Source organism: Ambystoma mexicanum, unplaced genomic scaffold (genome assembly GCF_040938575.1).
Source record: "Ambystoma mexicanum isolate Mex_15411 unplaced genomic scaffold, UKY_AmexF1_1 Mex_scaf10, whole genome shotgun sequence".
Taxonomy (NCBI): domain Eukaryota; kingdom Metazoa; phylum Chordata; class Amphibia; order Caudata; family Ambystomatidae; genus Ambystoma; species Ambystoma mexicanum.
Window position 1 is genome coordinate 20,001 of NW_027182325.1, and position 12,500 is coordinate 32,500.

A 12,500-nucleotide genomic window follows, 5' to 3' on the forward strand; every position below is an offset into this window, starting at 1 on the left:
ACATAGGAGTCCTGAATGGGCCCACCAGTCTTATATATCTCGCCTGATCGAGCCTGATCGAGCGATGAGCGTGGTATCATGTTGCAAGTGGCTGCATGGCTTAGCTTACTAAATGCAAATGCATAAGAGTAATATTCTTAGCATTCCTAGAGCCTACGGCCACACCACACTGAATGCACCCGATCTCGACTGATCTCGGAAGTTAAGCAGTGTCAGGCCTAGTTAGTACCTGGATGGGAGACCGCCTGGGAATACCAGGTGCTGTAGGCTTTTTTGTGCTCCAAGTTCAGGAAGTGAGCCCTTTCTCAATTGCCTTTTAAAACTGCAAGGTCTAGCCGACTAGATGCTTAAAAGTACAAAACTCACTAGGCCCAGAGCCTACGGCCACACCACACTGAATGTGCCTGATCTCGTCTGATCTCAGAAGCTAAGCAGTGTCGGGCCTAGTTAGTACCTGGATGGAAGACCGCCTGGGAATACCAGGTGCTGTAGGCTTTTTTGTACTCCAAGTTCAGGAAGTGAGCCATTTCTCAATTGCCTTTCAAAACTGCAAGGTCTAGCCGACTAGATGCTTAAAAGTACAAAACTCACAAGAACCAGAGCCTACGGCCACAGCACACTGAATGCGCCCGATCTCGTCTGATCTCGGAAGCTAAGCAGTGTCGGGCCTCGTTAGTACCTGGATGGGAGACCGCCTGGGAATACCAGGTGCTGTAGGCTTTTTTGTGCTCCAAGTTCAGGAAGTGAGCCATTTCTCAATTGCCTTTCAAAACTGCAAGGTCTAGCTGACTAGATGCTTAAAAGTACAAAACTCACTAGGCCCAGAGCCTACGGCCACACCACACTGATTGCGCCCGATCTCGTCTGATCTCGGAAGCTAAGCAGTGTCGGGCCTAGTTAGTACCTGGATGGGAGACCACCTGGGAATACCAGGTGCTGTAGGCTATTTTGTGCTCCAAGTTCAGGAAGTGAGCCATTTCTCAATTGCCTTTCAAAACTGCAAGGTCTAGCCGACTAGATGCTTAAAAGTACAAAACTCACTAAGCCCAGAGCCTACGGCCACACCACACTGAATGCGCCCGATCTCGTCTGATCTCGGAAGCTAAGCAGTGTCGGGCCTAGTTAGTACCTGGATGGGAGACCACCTGGGAATACCAGGTGCTGTAGGCTTTTTTGTGCTCCAAGTTCAGGAAGTGAGCCATTTCACAATTGCCTTTCAAAACTGCAAGGTCTAGCCGACTAGATGCTTAAAAGTACAAACTCACTAGGCCCAGAGCCTACGGCCACACCACACTGAATGCCCCCAATCTCGGAAGCTAAGCAGGGTCGGGCCTAGTTAGTACCTGGATGGGAGACTGCCTGGGAATACCAGGTGCTGTAGGCTTTTTTTGTGCTCCATGATTAGTAATTGCGCAACTTCTCAATTATTTTTCAAATTTGGTATGTTTCCAAAATAATTGTATCCCGTTTTATAGCGGAAATGTTGGACAACATCATGAGGGCTGGAGCTACCTTTTTACATAGAATTAGCATACAGGTAGTGTGTTCATGGGTAATAAATCGACTTTCACATGTAATGCAGTACAGAGAATATTGAGTCCTTCAAGAGGCATGAAAGAAAACCATTATTGTGTTGATTGTTCTCTCCACCTCCCTGCAACAGACACAGGATGGATGAATTAAAGTTATCCTACCAGACATAGGAGTCCTGAATGGGCCCACCAGTCTTATATATCTCGCCTGATCGAGCCTGATCGAGCGATGAGCGTGGTATCATGTTGCAAGTGGCTGCATGGCTTAGCTTACTAAATGCAAATGCATAAGAGTAATATTCTTAGCATTCCTAGAGCCTACGGCCACACCACACTGAATGCACCCGATCTCGACTGATCTCGGAAGTTAAGCAGTGTCAGGCCTAGTTAGTACCTGGATGGGAGACCGCCTGGGAATACCAGGTGCTGTAGGCTTTTTTGTGCTCCAAGTTCAGGAAGTGAGCCCTTTCTCAATTGCCTTTTAAAACTGCAAGGTCTAGCCGACTAGATGCTTAAAAGTACAAAACTCACTAGGCCCAGAGCCTACGGCCACACCACACTGAATGTGCCCGATCTCAGAAGCTAAGCAGGGTCAGGCCTAGTTAATACCTGGATGGGAGACTGCCTGGGAATACCAGGTGCTGTAGGCTTTTTTGTGCTCCATGATTAGTAATTGCGCAACTTCTCAATTATTTTTCAAATTTGGTATGTTTCCAAAATAATTGTATCCCGTTTTATAGCGGAAATGTTGGACAACATCATGAGGGCTGGAGCTACCTTTTTACATAGAATTAGCATACAGGTAGTGTGTTCATGGGTAATAAATCGACTTTCACATGTAATGCAGTACAGAGAATATTGAGTCCTTCAAGAGGCATGAAAGAAAACCATTATTGTGTTGATTGTTCTCTCCACCTCCCTGCAACAGACACAGGATGGATGAATTAAAGTTATCCTACCAGACATAGGAGTCCTGAATGGGCCCACCAGTCTTATATATCTCGCCTGATCGAGCCTGATCGAGCGATGAGCGTGGTATCATGTTGCAAGTGGCTGCATGGCTTAGCTTACTAAATGCAAATGCATAAGAGTAATATTCTTAGCATTCCTAGAGCCTACGGCCACACCACACTGAATGCACCCGATCTCGACTGATCTCGGAAGTTAAGCAGTGTCAGGCCTAGTTAGTACCTGGATGGGAGACCGCCTGGGAATACCAGGTGCTGTAGGCTTTTTTGTGCTCCAAGTTCAGGAAGTGAGCCCTTTCTCAATTGCCTTTTAAAACTGCAAGGTCTAGCCGACTAGATGCTTAAAAGTACAAAACTCACTAGGCCCAGAGCCTACGGCCACACCACACTGAATGTGCCTGATCTCGTCTGATCTCAGAAGCTAAGCAGTGTCGGGCCTAGTTAGTACCTGGATGGAAGACCGCCTGGGAATACCAGGTGCTGTAGGCTTTTTTGTACTCCAAGTTCAGGAAGTGAGCCATTTCTCAATTGCCTTTCAAAACTGCAAGGTCTAGCCGACTAGATGCTTAAAAGTACAAAACTCACAAGAACCAGAGCCTACGGCCACAGCACACTGAATGCGCCCTATCTCGTCTGATCTCGGAAGCTAAGCAGTGTCGGGCCTCGTTAGTACCTGGATGGGAGACCGCCTGGGAATACCAGGTGCTGTAGGCTTTTTTGTGCTCCAAGTTCAGGAAGTGAGCCATTTCTCAATTGCCTTTCAAAACTGCAAGGTCTAGCTGACTAGATGCTTAAAAGTACAAAACTCACTAGGCCCAGAGCCTACGGCCACACCACACTGATTGCGCCCGATCTCGACTGATCTCGGAAGTTAAGCAGTGTCGGGCCTAGTTAGTACCTGGATGGAAGACCGCCTGGGAATACCAGGTGCTGTAGGCTTTTTTGTACTCCAAGTTCAGGAAGTGAGCCATTTCTCAATTGCCTTTCAAAACTGCAAGGTCTAGCCGACTAGATGCTTAAAAGTACAAAACTCACAAGAACCAGAGCCTACGGCCACAGCACACTGAATGCGCCCGATCTCGTCTGATCTCGGAAGCTAAGCAGTGTCGGGCCTCGTTAGTACCTGGATGGGAGACCGCCTGGGAATACCAGGTGCTGTAGGCTTTTTTGTGCTCCAAGTTCAGGAAGTGAGCCATTTCTCAATTGCCTTTCAAAACTGCAAGGTCTAGCTGACTAGATGCTTAAAAGTACAAAACTCACTAGGCGCAGAGCCTACGGCCACACCACACTGATTGCGCCCGATCTCGTCTGATCTCGGAAGCTAAGCAGTGTCGGGCCTAGTTAGTACCTGGATGGGAGACCACCTGGGAATACCAGGTGCTGTAGGCTTTTTTGTGCTCCAAGTTCAGGAAGTGAGCCATTTCTCAATTGCCTTTCAAAACTGCAAGGTCTAGCCGACTAGATGCTTAAAAGTACAAAACTCACTAAGCCCAGAGCCTACGGCCACACCACACTGAATGCGCCCGATCTCGTCTGATCTCGGAAGCTAAGCAGTGTCGGGCCTAGTTAGTACCTGGATAGGAGACCACCTGGGAATACCAGGTGCTGTAGGCTTTTTTGTGCTCCAAGTTCAGGAAGTGAGCCATTTCACAATTGCCTTTCAAAACTGCAAGGTCTAGCCGACTAGATGCTTAAAAGTACAAACTCACTAGGCCCAGAGCCTACGGCCACACCACACTGAATGCCCCCGATCTCGGAAGCTAAGCAGGGTCAGGCCTAGTTAGTACCTGGATGGGAGACTGCCTGGGAATACCAGGTGCTGTAGGCTTTTTTTGTGCTCCATGATTAGTAATTGCGCAACTTCTCAATTATTTTTCAAATTTGGTATGTTTCCAAAATAATTGTATCCCGTTTTATAGCGGAAATGTTGGACAACATCATGAGGGCTGGAGCTACCTTTTTACATAGAATTAGCATACAGGTAGTGTGTTCATGGGTAATAAATCGACTTTCACATGTAATGCAGTACAGAGAATATTGAGTCCTTCAAGAGGCATGAAAGAAAACCATTATTGTGTTGATTGTTCTCTCCACCTCCCTGCAACAGACACAGGATGGATGAATTAAAGTTATCCTACCAGACATAGGAGTCCTGAATGGGCCCACCAGTCTTATATATCTCGCCTGATCGAGCCTGATCGAGCGATGAGCGTGGTATCATGTTGCAAGTGGCTGCATGGCTTAGCTTACTAAATGCAAATGCATAAGAGTAATATTCTTAGCATTCCTAGAGCCTACGGCCACACCACACTGAATGCACCCGATCTCGACTGATCTCGGAAGTTAAGCAGTGTCAGGCCTAGTTAGTACCTGGATGGGAGACCGCCTGGGAATACCAGGTGCTGTAGGCTTTTTTGTGCTCCAAGTTCAGGAAGTGAGCCCTTTCTCAATTGCCTTTTAAAACTGCAAGGTCTAGCCGACTAGATGCTTAAAAGTACAAAACTCACTAGGCCCAGAGCCTACGGCCACACCACACTGAATGTGCCTGATCTCGTCTGATCTCAGAAGCTAAGCAGTGTCGGGCCTAGTTAGTACCTGGATGGAAGACCGCCTGGGAATACCAGGTGCTGTAGGCTTTTTTGTGCTCCAAGTTCAGGAAGTGAGCCATTTCTCAATTGCCTTTCAAAACTGCAAGGTCTAGCTGACTAGATGCTTAAAAGTACAAAACTCACTAGGCCCAGAGCCTACGGCCACACCACACTGATTGCGCCCGATCTCGTCTGATCTCGGAAGCTAAGCAGTGTCGGGCCTCGTTAGTACCTGGATGGGAGACCGCCTGGGAATACCAGGTGCTGTAGGCTTTTTTGTGCTCCAAGTTCAGGAAGTGAGCCATTTCTCAATTGCCTTTCAAAACTGCAAGGTCTAGCTGACTAGATGCTTAAAAGTACAAAACTCACTAGGCCCAGAGCCTACGGCCACACCACACTGATTGCGCCCGATCTCGTCTGATCTCGGAAGCTAAGCAGTGTCGGGCCTAGTTAGTACCTGGATGGGAGACCACCTGGGAATACCAGGTGCTGTAGGCTTTTTTGTGCTCCAAGTTCAGGAAGTGAGCCATTTCACAATTGCCTTTCAAAACTGCAAGGTCTAGCCGACTAGATGCTTAAAAGTACAAAACTCACTAGGCCCAGAGCCTACGGCCACACCACACTGAATGCGCCCGATCTCGGAAGCTAAGCAGGGTCAGGCCTAGTTAGTACCTGGATGGGAGACTGCCTGGGAATACCAGGTGCTGTAGGCTTTTTTGTGCTCCATGATTAGTAATTGCGCAACTTCTCAATTATTTTTCAAATTTGGTATGTTTCCAAAATAATTGTATCCCGTTTTATAGCGGAAATGTTGGACAACATCATGAGGGCTGGAGCTACCTTTTTACATAGAATTAGCATACAGGTAGTGTGTTCATGGGTAATAAATCGACTTTCACATGTAATGCAGTACAGAGAATATTGAGTCCTTCAAGAGGCATGAAAGAAAACCATTATTGTGTTGATTGTTCTCTCCACCTCCCTGCAACAGACACAGGATGGATGAATTAAAGTTATCCTACCAGACATAGGAGTCCTGAATGGGCCCACCAGTCTTATATATCTCGCCTGATCGAGCCTGATCGAGCGATGAGCGTGGTATCATGTTGCAAGTGGCTGCATGGCTTAGCTTACTAAATGCAAATGCATAAGAGTAATATTCTTAGCATTCCTAGAGCCTACGGCCACACCACACTGAATGCACCCGATCTCGACTGATCTCGGAAGTTAAGCAGTGTCAGGCCTAGTTAGTACCTGGATGGGAGACCGCCTGGGAATACCAGGTGCTGTAGGCTTTTTTGTGCTCCAAGTTCAGGAAGTGAGCCCTTTCTCAATTGCCTTTTAAAACTGCAAGGTCTAGCCGACTAGATGCTTAAAAGTACAAAACTCACTAGGCCCAGAGCCTACGGCCACACCACACTGAATGTGCCTGATCTCGTCTGATCTCAGAAGCTAAGCAGTGTCGGGCCTAGTTAGTACCTGGATGGAAGACCGCCTGGGAATACCAGGTGCTGTAGGCTTTTTTGTACTCCAAGTTCAGGAAGTGAGCCATTTCTCAATTGCCTTTCAAAACTGCAAGGTCTAGCCGACTAGATGCTTAAAAGTACAAAACTCACAAGAACCAGAGCCTACGGCCACAGCACACTGAATGCGCCCGATCTCGTCTGATCTCGGAAGCTAAGCAGTGTCGGGCCTCGTTAGTACCTGGATGGGAGACCGCCTGGGAATACCAGGTGCTGTAGGCTTTTTTGTGCTCCAAGTTCAGGAAGTGAGCCATTTCTCAATTGCCTTTCAAAACTGCAAGGTCTAGCTGACTAGATGCTTAAAAGTACAAAACTCACTAGGCCCAGAGCCTACGGCCACACCACACTGATTGCGCCCGATCTCGTCTGATCTCGGAAGCTAAGCAGTGTCGGGCCTAGTTAGTACCTGGATGGGAGACCACCTGGGAATACCAGGTGCTGTAGGCTATTTTGTGCTCCAAGTTCAGGAAGTGAGCCATTTCTCAATTGCCTTTCAAAACTGCAAGGTCTAGCCGACTAGATGCTTAAAAGTACAAAACTCACTAAGCCCAGAGCCTACGGCCACACCACACTGAATGCGCCCGATCTCGTCTGATCTCGGAAGCTAAGCAGTGTCGGGCCTAGTTAGTACCTGGATGGGAGACCACCTGGGAATACCAGGTGCTGTAGGCTTTTTTGTGCTCCAAGTTCAGGAAGTGAGCCATTTCACAATTGCCTTTCAAAACTGCAAGGTCTAGCCGACTAGATGCTTAAAAGTACAAACTCACTAGGCCCAGAGCCTACGGCCACACCACACTGAATGCCCCCGATCTCGGAAGCTAAGCAGGGTCGGGCCTAGTTAGTACCTGGATGGGAGACTGCCTGGGAATACCAGGTGCTGTAGGCTTTTTTTGTGCTCCATGATTAGTAATTGCGCAACTTCTCAATTATTTTTCAAATTTGGTATGTTTCCAAAATAATTGTATCCCGTTTTATAGCGGAAATGTTGGACAACATCATGAGGGCTGGAGCTACCTTTTTACATAGAATTAGCATACAGGTAGTGTGTTCATGGGTAATAAATCGACTTTCACATGTAATACAGTACAGAGAATATTGAGTCCTTCAAGAGGCATGAAAGAAAACCATTATTGTGTTGATTGTTCTCTCCACCTCCCTGCAACAGACACAGGATGGATGAATTAAAGTTATCCTACCAGACATAGGAGTCCTGAATGGGCCCACCAGTCTTATATATCTCGCCTGATCGAGCCTGATCGAGCGCTGATCTAGCGATGAGCGTGGTATCATGTTGCAAGTGGCTGCATGGCTTAGCTTACTAAATGCAAATGCATAAGAGTAATATTCTTAGCATTCCTAGAGCCTACGGCCACACCACACTGAATGCACCCGATCTCGACTGATCTCGGAAGTTAAGCAGTGTCAGGCCTAGTTAGTACCTGGATGGGAGACCGCCTGGGAATACCAGGTGCTGTAGGCTTTTTTGTGCTCCAAGTTCAGGAAGTGAGCCCTTTCTCAATTGCCTTTTAAAACTGCAAGGTCTAGCCGACTAGATGCTTAAAAGTACAAAACTCACTAGGCCCAGAGCCTACGGCCACACCACACTGAATGTGCCTGATCTCGTCTGATCTCAGAAGCTAAGCTGTGTCGGGCCTAGTTAGTACCTGGATGGAAGACCGCCTGGGAATACCAGGTGCTGTAGGCTTTTTTGTACTCCAAGTTCAGGAAGTGAGCCATTTCTCAATTGCCTTTCAAAACTGCAAGGTCTAGCCGACTAGATGCTTAAAAGTACAAAACTCACAAGAACCAGAGCCTACGGCCACACCACACTGAATGCGCCCGATCTCGTCTGATCTCGGAAGCTAAGCAGTGTCGGGCCTCGTTAGTACCTGGATGGGAGACTGCCTGGGAATACCAGGTGCTGTAGGCTTTTTTTGTGCTCCAAGTTCAGGAAGTGAGCCATTTCTCAATTGCCTTTCAAAACTGCAAGGTCTAGCTGACTAGATGCTTAAAAGTACAAAACTCACTAGGCCCAGAGCCTACGGCCACACCACACTGATTGCGCCCGATCTCGTCTGATCTCGGAAGCTAAGCAGTGTCGGGCCTAGTTAGTACCTGGTTGGGAGACCACCTGGGAATACCAGGTGCTGTAGGCTTTTTTGTGCTCCAAGTTCAGGAAGTGAGCCATTTCACAATTCCCTTTCAAAACTGCAAGGTCTAGCCGACTAGATGCTTAAAAGTACAAAACTCACTAGGCCCAGAGCCTACGGCCACACCACACTGAATGTGCCCGATCTCGGAAGCTAAGCAGGGTCAGGCCTAGTTAGTACCTGGATGGGAGACTGCCTGGGAATACCAGGTGCTGTAGGCTCTTTTGTGCTCCATGATTAGTAATTGCGCAACTTCTCAATTATTTTTCAAATTTGGTATGTTTCCAAAATAATTGTATCCCGTTTTATAGCGGAAATGTTGGACAACATCATGAGGGCTGGAGCTACCTTTTTACATAGAATTAGCATACAGGTAGTGTGTTCATGGGTAATAAATCGACTTTCACATGTAATGCAGTACAGAGAATATTGAGTCCTTCAAGAGGCATGAAAGAAAACCATTATTGTGTTGATTGTTCTCTCCACCTCCCTGCAACAGACACAGGATGGATGAATTAAAGTTATCCTACCAGACATAGGAGTCCTGAATGGGCCCACCAGTCTTATATATCTCGCCTGATCGAGCCTGATCGAGCGATGAGCGTGGTATCATGTTGCAAGTGGCTGCATGGCTTAGCTTACTAAATGCAAATGCATAAGAGTAATATTCTTAGCATTCCTAGAGCCTACGGCCACACCACACTGAATGCACCCGATCTCGTCTGATCTCGGAAGTTAAGCAGTGTCAGGCCTAGTTAGTACCTGGATGGGAGACCGCCTGGGAATACCAGGTGCTGTAGGCTTTTTTGTGCTCCAAGTTCAGGAAGTGAGCCCTTTCTCAATTGCCTTTTAAAACTGCAAGGTCTAGCCGACTAGATGCTTAAAAGTACAACACTCACTAGGCCCAGAGCCTACGGCCACACCACACTGAATGCGCCTGATCTCGTCTGATCTCAGAAGCTAAGCAGTGTCGGGCCTAGTTAGTACCTGGATGGGAGACCGCCTGGGAATACCAGGTGCTGTAGGCTTTTTTGTACTCCAAGTTCAGGAAGTGAGCCATTTCTCAATTGCCTTTCAAAACTGCAAGGTCTAGCCGACTAGATGCTTAAAAGTACAAAACTCACTAGGCCCAGAGCCTACGGCCACACCACACTGAATGCGCCCAATCTCGTCTGATCTCGGAAGCTAAGCAGTGTCGGGCCTAGTTAGTACCTGGATGGGAGACCACCTGGGAATACCAGGTGCTGTAGGCTTTTTTGTGCTCCAAGTTCAGGAAGTGAGCCATTTCACAATTGCCTTTCAAAACTGCAAGGTCTAGCCGACTAGATGCTTAAAAGTACAAACTCACTAGGTCCAGAGCCTACGGCCACACCACACTGAATGCGCCCGATCTCGGAAGCTAAGCAGGGTCGGGCCTAGTTAGTACCTGGATGGGAGACCGCCTGGGAATACCAGGTGCTGTAGGCTTTTTTGTGCTCCAAGTTCAGGAAGTGAGCCATTTCTCAATTGCCTTTCAAAATTGCAAGGTCTAGCTGACTAGATGCTTAAAAGTACAAAACTCACTAGGCCCAGAGCCTACGGCCACACCACACTGATTGCGCCCGATCTCGTCTGATCTCGGAAGCTAAGCAGTGTCGGGCCTCGTTAGTACCTGGATGGGAGACCGCCTGGGAATACCAGGTGCTGTAGGCTTTTTTGTGCTCCAAGTTCAGGAAGTGAGCCATTTCTCAATTGCCTTTCAAAACTGCAAGGTCTAGCTGACTAGATGCTTAAAAGTACAAAACTCACTAGGCCCAGAGCCTACGGCCACACCACACTGATTGTGCCCGATCTCGTCTGATCTCGGAAGCTAAGCAGTGTTGGGCCTAGTTAGTACCTGGATGGGAGACCACCTGGGAATACCAGGTGCTGTAGGCTTTTTTGTGCTCCAAGTTCAGGAAGTGAGCCATTTCACAATTGCCTTTCAAAACTGCAAGGTCTAGCCGACTAGATGCTTAAAAGTACAAAACTCACTAGGCCCAGAGCCTACGGCCACACCACACTGAATGCGCCCGATCTCGGAAGCTAAGCAGGGTCAGGCCTAGTTAGTACCTGGATGGGAGACTGCCTGGGAATACCAGGTGCTGTAGGCTTTTTTGTGCTCCATGATTAGTAATTGCGCAACTTCTCAATTATTTTTCAAATTTGGTATGTTTCCAAAATAATTGTATCCCGTTTTATAGCGGAAATGTTGGACAACATCATGAGGGCTGGAGCTACCTTTTTACATAGAATTAGCATACAGTTAGTGTGTTCATGGGTAATAAATCGACTTTCACATGTAATGCAGTACAGAGAATATTGAGTCCTTCAAGAGGCATGAAAGAAAACCATTATTGTGTTGATTGTTCTCTCCACCTCCCTGCAACAGACACAGGATGGATGAATTAAAGTTATCCTACCAGACATAGGAGTCCTGAATGGGCCCACCAGTCTTATATATCTCGCCTGATCGAGCCTGATCGAGCGATGAGCGTGGTATCATGTTGCAAGTGGCTGCATGGCTTAGCTTACTAAATGCAAATGCATAAGAGTAATATTCTTAGCATTCCTAGAGCCTACGGCCACACCACACTGAATGCACCCGATCTCGACTGATCTCGGAAGTTAAGCAGTGTCAGGCCTAGTTAGTACCTGGATGGGAGACCGCCTGGGAATACCAGGTGCTGTAGGCTTTTTTGTGCTCCAAGTTCAGGAAGTGAGCCCTTTCTCAATTGCCTTTTAAAACTGCAAGGTCTAGCCGACTAGATGCTTAAAAGTACAAAACTCACTAGGCCCAGAGCCTACGGCCACACCACACTGAATGTGCCTGATCTCGTCTGATCTCAGAAGCTAAGCAGTGTCGGGCCTAGTTAGTACCTGGATAGAAGACCGCCTGGGAATACCAGGTGCTGTAGGCTTTTTTGTACTCCAAGTTCAGGAAGTGAGCCATTTCTCAATTGCCTTTCAAAACTGCAAGGTCTAGCCGACTAGATGCTTAAAAGTACAAAACTCACAAGAACCAGAGCCTACGGCCACACCACCCTGAATGCGCCCGATCTCGTCTGATCTCGGAAGCTAAGCAGTGTCGGGCCTCGTTAGTACCTGGATGGGAGACTGCCTGGGAATACCAGGTGCTGTAGGCTTTTTTGTGCTCCAAGTTCAGGAAGTGAGCCATTTCTCAATTGCCTTTCAAAACTGCAAGGTCTAGCTGACTAGATGCTTAAAAGTACAAAACTCACTAGGCCCAGAGCCTACGGCCACACCACACTGATTGCGCCCGATCTCGTCTGATCTCGGAAGCTAAGCAGTGTCGGGCCTAGTTAGTACCTGGATGGGAGACCACCTGGGAATACCAGGTGCTGTAGGCTTTTTTGTGCTCCAAGTTCAGGAAGTGAGCCATTTCACAATTCCCTTTCAAAACTGCAAGGTCTAGCCGACTAGATGCTTAAAAGTACAAAACTCACTAGGCCCAGAGCCTACGGCCACACCACACTGAATGTGCCCGATCTCGGAAGCTAAGCAGGGTCAGGCCTAGTTAGTACCTGGATGGGAGACTGCCTGGGAATACCAGGTGCTGTAGGCTCTTTTGTGCTCCATGATTAGTAATTGCGCAACTTCTCAATTATTTTTCAAATTTGGTATGTTTCCAAAATAATTGTATCCCGTTTTATAGCGGAAATGTTGGACAACATCATGAGGGCTGGAGCTACCTTTTTAC

The 12,500-nt window shown here is 47.6% G+C and overlaps 34 non-coding genes and 9 pseudogenes across 34 annotated transcripts; all 43 read left to right on the plus strand.

Moving 5' to 3' along the window:
* Positions 1-151: 151 nt before the first annotated feature.
* On the plus strand, positions 152-270 carry LOC138537992 (5S ribosomal RNA). Its single transcript, XR_011286108.1, has one exon. It is a non-coding gene; the product is annotated as a 5S ribosomal RNA (ribosomal RNA).
* A 106-nt stretch (positions 271-376) lies between these two features.
* LOC138539240 (5S ribosomal RNA) lies at positions 377-495 on the plus strand. Its single transcript, XR_011287314.1, has one exon. It is a non-coding gene; the product is annotated as a 5S ribosomal RNA (ribosomal RNA).
* A 106-nt stretch (positions 496-601) lies between these two features.
* Positions 602-720, plus strand: LOC138541444 (5S ribosomal RNA). The gene has a single exon (XR_011289451.1). It is a non-coding gene; the product is annotated as a 5S ribosomal RNA (ribosomal RNA).
* Positions 721-826: 106 nt separating this feature from the next.
* On the plus strand, positions 827-945 carry LOC138547239 (5S ribosomal RNA). The gene has a single exon (XR_011291086.1). It is a non-coding gene; the product is annotated as a 5S ribosomal RNA (ribosomal RNA).
* A 106-nt stretch (positions 946-1,051) lies between these two features.
* Positions 1,052-1,170, plus strand: LOC138540014 (5S ribosomal RNA). The gene has a single exon (XR_011288073.1). It is a non-coding gene; the product is annotated as a 5S ribosomal RNA (ribosomal RNA).
* Positions 1,171-1,275: 105 nt separating this feature from the next.
* Positions 1,276-1,384, plus strand: LOC138545835 (5S ribosomal RNA; annotated as a pseudogene).
* Positions 1,385-1,848: 464 nt separating this feature from the next.
* LOC138537994 (5S ribosomal RNA) lies at positions 1,849-1,967 on the plus strand. Its single transcript, XR_011286110.1, has one exon. It is a non-coding gene; the product is annotated as a 5S ribosomal RNA (ribosomal RNA).
* Positions 1,968-2,645: 678 nt separating this feature from the next.
* On the plus strand, positions 2,646-2,764 carry LOC138537995 (5S ribosomal RNA). The gene has a single exon (XR_011286111.1). It is a non-coding gene; the product is annotated as a 5S ribosomal RNA (ribosomal RNA).
* Positions 2,765-2,870: 106 nt separating this feature from the next.
* LOC138539242 (5S ribosomal RNA) lies at positions 2,871-2,989 on the plus strand. Its single transcript, XR_011287316.1, has one exon. It is a non-coding gene; the product is annotated as a 5S ribosomal RNA (ribosomal RNA).
* A 106-nt stretch (positions 2,990-3,095) lies between these two features.
* On the plus strand, positions 3,096-3,214 carry LOC138542600 (5S ribosomal RNA; annotated as a pseudogene).
* A 106-nt stretch (positions 3,215-3,320) lies between these two features.
* Positions 3,321-3,439, plus strand: LOC138541200 (5S ribosomal RNA). Its single transcript, XR_011289212.1, has one exon. It is a non-coding gene; the product is annotated as a 5S ribosomal RNA (ribosomal RNA).
* Positions 3,440-3,545: 106 nt separating this feature from the next.
* LOC138541445 (5S ribosomal RNA) lies at positions 3,546-3,664 on the plus strand. The gene has a single exon (XR_011289452.1). It is a non-coding gene; the product is annotated as a 5S ribosomal RNA (ribosomal RNA).
* A 106-nt stretch (positions 3,665-3,770) lies between these two features.
* LOC138547240 (5S ribosomal RNA) lies at positions 3,771-3,889 on the plus strand. The gene has a single exon (XR_011291087.1). It is a non-coding gene; the product is annotated as a 5S ribosomal RNA (ribosomal RNA).
* A 106-nt stretch (positions 3,890-3,995) lies between these two features.
* Positions 3,996-4,114, plus strand: LOC138551205 (5S ribosomal RNA). Its single transcript, XR_011294934.1, has one exon. It is a non-coding gene; the product is annotated as a 5S ribosomal RNA (ribosomal RNA).
* Positions 4,115-4,219: 105 nt separating this feature from the next.
* On the plus strand, positions 4,220-4,328 carry LOC138545720 (5S ribosomal RNA; annotated as a pseudogene).
* A 464-nt stretch (positions 4,329-4,792) lies between these two features.
* On the plus strand, positions 4,793-4,911 carry LOC138537996 (5S ribosomal RNA). Its single transcript, XR_011286112.1, has one exon. It is a non-coding gene; the product is annotated as a 5S ribosomal RNA (ribosomal RNA).
* Positions 4,912-5,017: 106 nt separating this feature from the next.
* LOC138539243 (5S ribosomal RNA) lies at positions 5,018-5,136 on the plus strand. Its single transcript, XR_011287317.1, has one exon. It is a non-coding gene; the product is annotated as a 5S ribosomal RNA (ribosomal RNA).
* A 106-nt stretch (positions 5,137-5,242) lies between these two features.
* Positions 5,243-5,361, plus strand: LOC138536787 (5S ribosomal RNA). Its single transcript, XR_011284950.1, has one exon. It is a non-coding gene; the product is annotated as a 5S ribosomal RNA (ribosomal RNA).
* A 106-nt stretch (positions 5,362-5,467) lies between these two features.
* LOC138547241 (5S ribosomal RNA) lies at positions 5,468-5,586 on the plus strand. Its single transcript, XR_011291088.1, has one exon. It is a non-coding gene; the product is annotated as a 5S ribosomal RNA (ribosomal RNA).
* A 106-nt stretch (positions 5,587-5,692) lies between these two features.
* Positions 5,693-5,801, plus strand: LOC138544840 (5S ribosomal RNA; annotated as a pseudogene).
* A 463-nt stretch (positions 5,802-6,264) lies between these two features.
* On the plus strand, positions 6,265-6,383 carry LOC138537997 (5S ribosomal RNA). The gene has a single exon (XR_011286113.1). It is a non-coding gene; the product is annotated as a 5S ribosomal RNA (ribosomal RNA).
* Positions 6,384-6,489: 106 nt separating this feature from the next.
* Positions 6,490-6,608, plus strand: LOC138539244 (5S ribosomal RNA). Its single transcript, XR_011287318.1, has one exon. It is a non-coding gene; the product is annotated as a 5S ribosomal RNA (ribosomal RNA).
* A 106-nt stretch (positions 6,609-6,714) lies between these two features.
* Positions 6,715-6,833, plus strand: LOC138541446 (5S ribosomal RNA). The gene has a single exon (XR_011289453.1). It is a non-coding gene; the product is annotated as a 5S ribosomal RNA (ribosomal RNA).
* A 106-nt stretch (positions 6,834-6,939) lies between these two features.
* Positions 6,940-7,058, plus strand: LOC138547242 (5S ribosomal RNA). Its single transcript, XR_011291089.1, has one exon. It is a non-coding gene; the product is annotated as a 5S ribosomal RNA (ribosomal RNA).
* Positions 7,059-7,164: 106 nt separating this feature from the next.
* LOC138540126 (5S ribosomal RNA) lies at positions 7,165-7,283 on the plus strand. The gene has a single exon (XR_011288184.1). It is a non-coding gene; the product is annotated as a 5S ribosomal RNA (ribosomal RNA).
* Positions 7,284-7,388: 105 nt separating this feature from the next.
* On the plus strand, positions 7,389-7,497 carry LOC138544056 (5S ribosomal RNA; annotated as a pseudogene).
* A 475-nt stretch (positions 7,498-7,972) lies between these two features.
* LOC138537999 (5S ribosomal RNA) lies at positions 7,973-8,091 on the plus strand. Its single transcript, XR_011286114.1, has one exon. It is a non-coding gene; the product is annotated as a 5S ribosomal RNA (ribosomal RNA).
* Positions 8,092-8,197: 106 nt separating this feature from the next.
* On the plus strand, positions 8,198-8,316 carry LOC138541817 (5S ribosomal RNA). Its single transcript, XR_011289813.1, has one exon. It is a non-coding gene; the product is annotated as a 5S ribosomal RNA (ribosomal RNA).
* Positions 8,317-8,422: 106 nt separating this feature from the next.
* On the plus strand, positions 8,423-8,541 carry LOC138540404 (5S ribosomal RNA). Its single transcript, XR_011288453.1, has one exon. It is a non-coding gene; the product is annotated as a 5S ribosomal RNA (ribosomal RNA).
* Positions 8,542-8,648: 107 nt separating this feature from the next.
* LOC138550798 (5S ribosomal RNA) lies at positions 8,649-8,767 on the plus strand. Its single transcript, XR_011294544.1, has one exon. It is a non-coding gene; the product is annotated as a 5S ribosomal RNA (ribosomal RNA).
* Positions 8,768-8,873: 106 nt separating this feature from the next.
* On the plus strand, positions 8,874-8,982 carry LOC138545866 (5S ribosomal RNA; annotated as a pseudogene).
* Positions 8,983-9,445: 463 nt separating this feature from the next.
* On the plus strand, positions 9,446-9,564 carry LOC138548617 (5S ribosomal RNA). The gene has a single exon (XR_011292412.1). It is a non-coding gene; the product is annotated as a 5S ribosomal RNA (ribosomal RNA).
* A 106-nt stretch (positions 9,565-9,670) lies between these two features.
* Positions 9,671-9,789, plus strand: LOC138538212 (5S ribosomal RNA). The gene has a single exon (XR_011286320.1). It is a non-coding gene; the product is annotated as a 5S ribosomal RNA (ribosomal RNA).
* Positions 9,790-9,895: 106 nt separating this feature from the next.
* LOC138537628 (5S ribosomal RNA) lies at positions 9,896-10,014 on the plus strand. The gene has a single exon (XR_011285758.1). It is a non-coding gene; the product is annotated as a 5S ribosomal RNA (ribosomal RNA).
* A 105-nt stretch (positions 10,015-10,119) lies between these two features.
* Positions 10,120-10,228, plus strand: LOC138542771 (5S ribosomal RNA; annotated as a pseudogene).
* Positions 10,229-10,334: 106 nt separating this feature from the next.
* On the plus strand, positions 10,335-10,453 carry LOC138536788 (5S ribosomal RNA). Its single transcript, XR_011284951.1, has one exon. It is a non-coding gene; the product is annotated as a 5S ribosomal RNA (ribosomal RNA).
* A 106-nt stretch (positions 10,454-10,559) lies between these two features.
* LOC138549465 (5S ribosomal RNA) lies at positions 10,560-10,678 on the plus strand. The gene has a single exon (XR_011293248.1). It is a non-coding gene; the product is annotated as a 5S ribosomal RNA (ribosomal RNA).
* Positions 10,679-10,784: 106 nt separating this feature from the next.
* Positions 10,785-10,893, plus strand: LOC138544842 (5S ribosomal RNA; annotated as a pseudogene).
* Positions 10,894-11,356: 463 nt separating this feature from the next.
* Positions 11,357-11,475, plus strand: LOC138538000 (5S ribosomal RNA). The gene has a single exon (XR_011286115.1). It is a non-coding gene; the product is annotated as a 5S ribosomal RNA (ribosomal RNA).
* A 106-nt stretch (positions 11,476-11,581) lies between these two features.
* Positions 11,582-11,700, plus strand: LOC138542129 (5S ribosomal RNA). The gene has a single exon (XR_011290117.1). It is a non-coding gene; the product is annotated as a 5S ribosomal RNA (ribosomal RNA).
* Positions 11,701-11,806: 106 nt separating this feature from the next.
* On the plus strand, positions 11,807-11,925 carry LOC138542035 (5S ribosomal RNA). The gene has a single exon (XR_011290025.1). It is a non-coding gene; the product is annotated as a 5S ribosomal RNA (ribosomal RNA).
* A 106-nt stretch (positions 11,926-12,031) lies between these two features.
* LOC138547244 (5S ribosomal RNA) lies at positions 12,032-12,150 on the plus strand. The gene has a single exon (XR_011291091.1). It is a non-coding gene; the product is annotated as a 5S ribosomal RNA (ribosomal RNA).
* A 106-nt stretch (positions 12,151-12,256) lies between these two features.
* LOC138545867 (5S ribosomal RNA) lies at positions 12,257-12,365 on the plus strand (annotated as a pseudogene).
* The last annotated feature ends 135 nt before the right edge of the window (positions 12,366-12,500 follow it).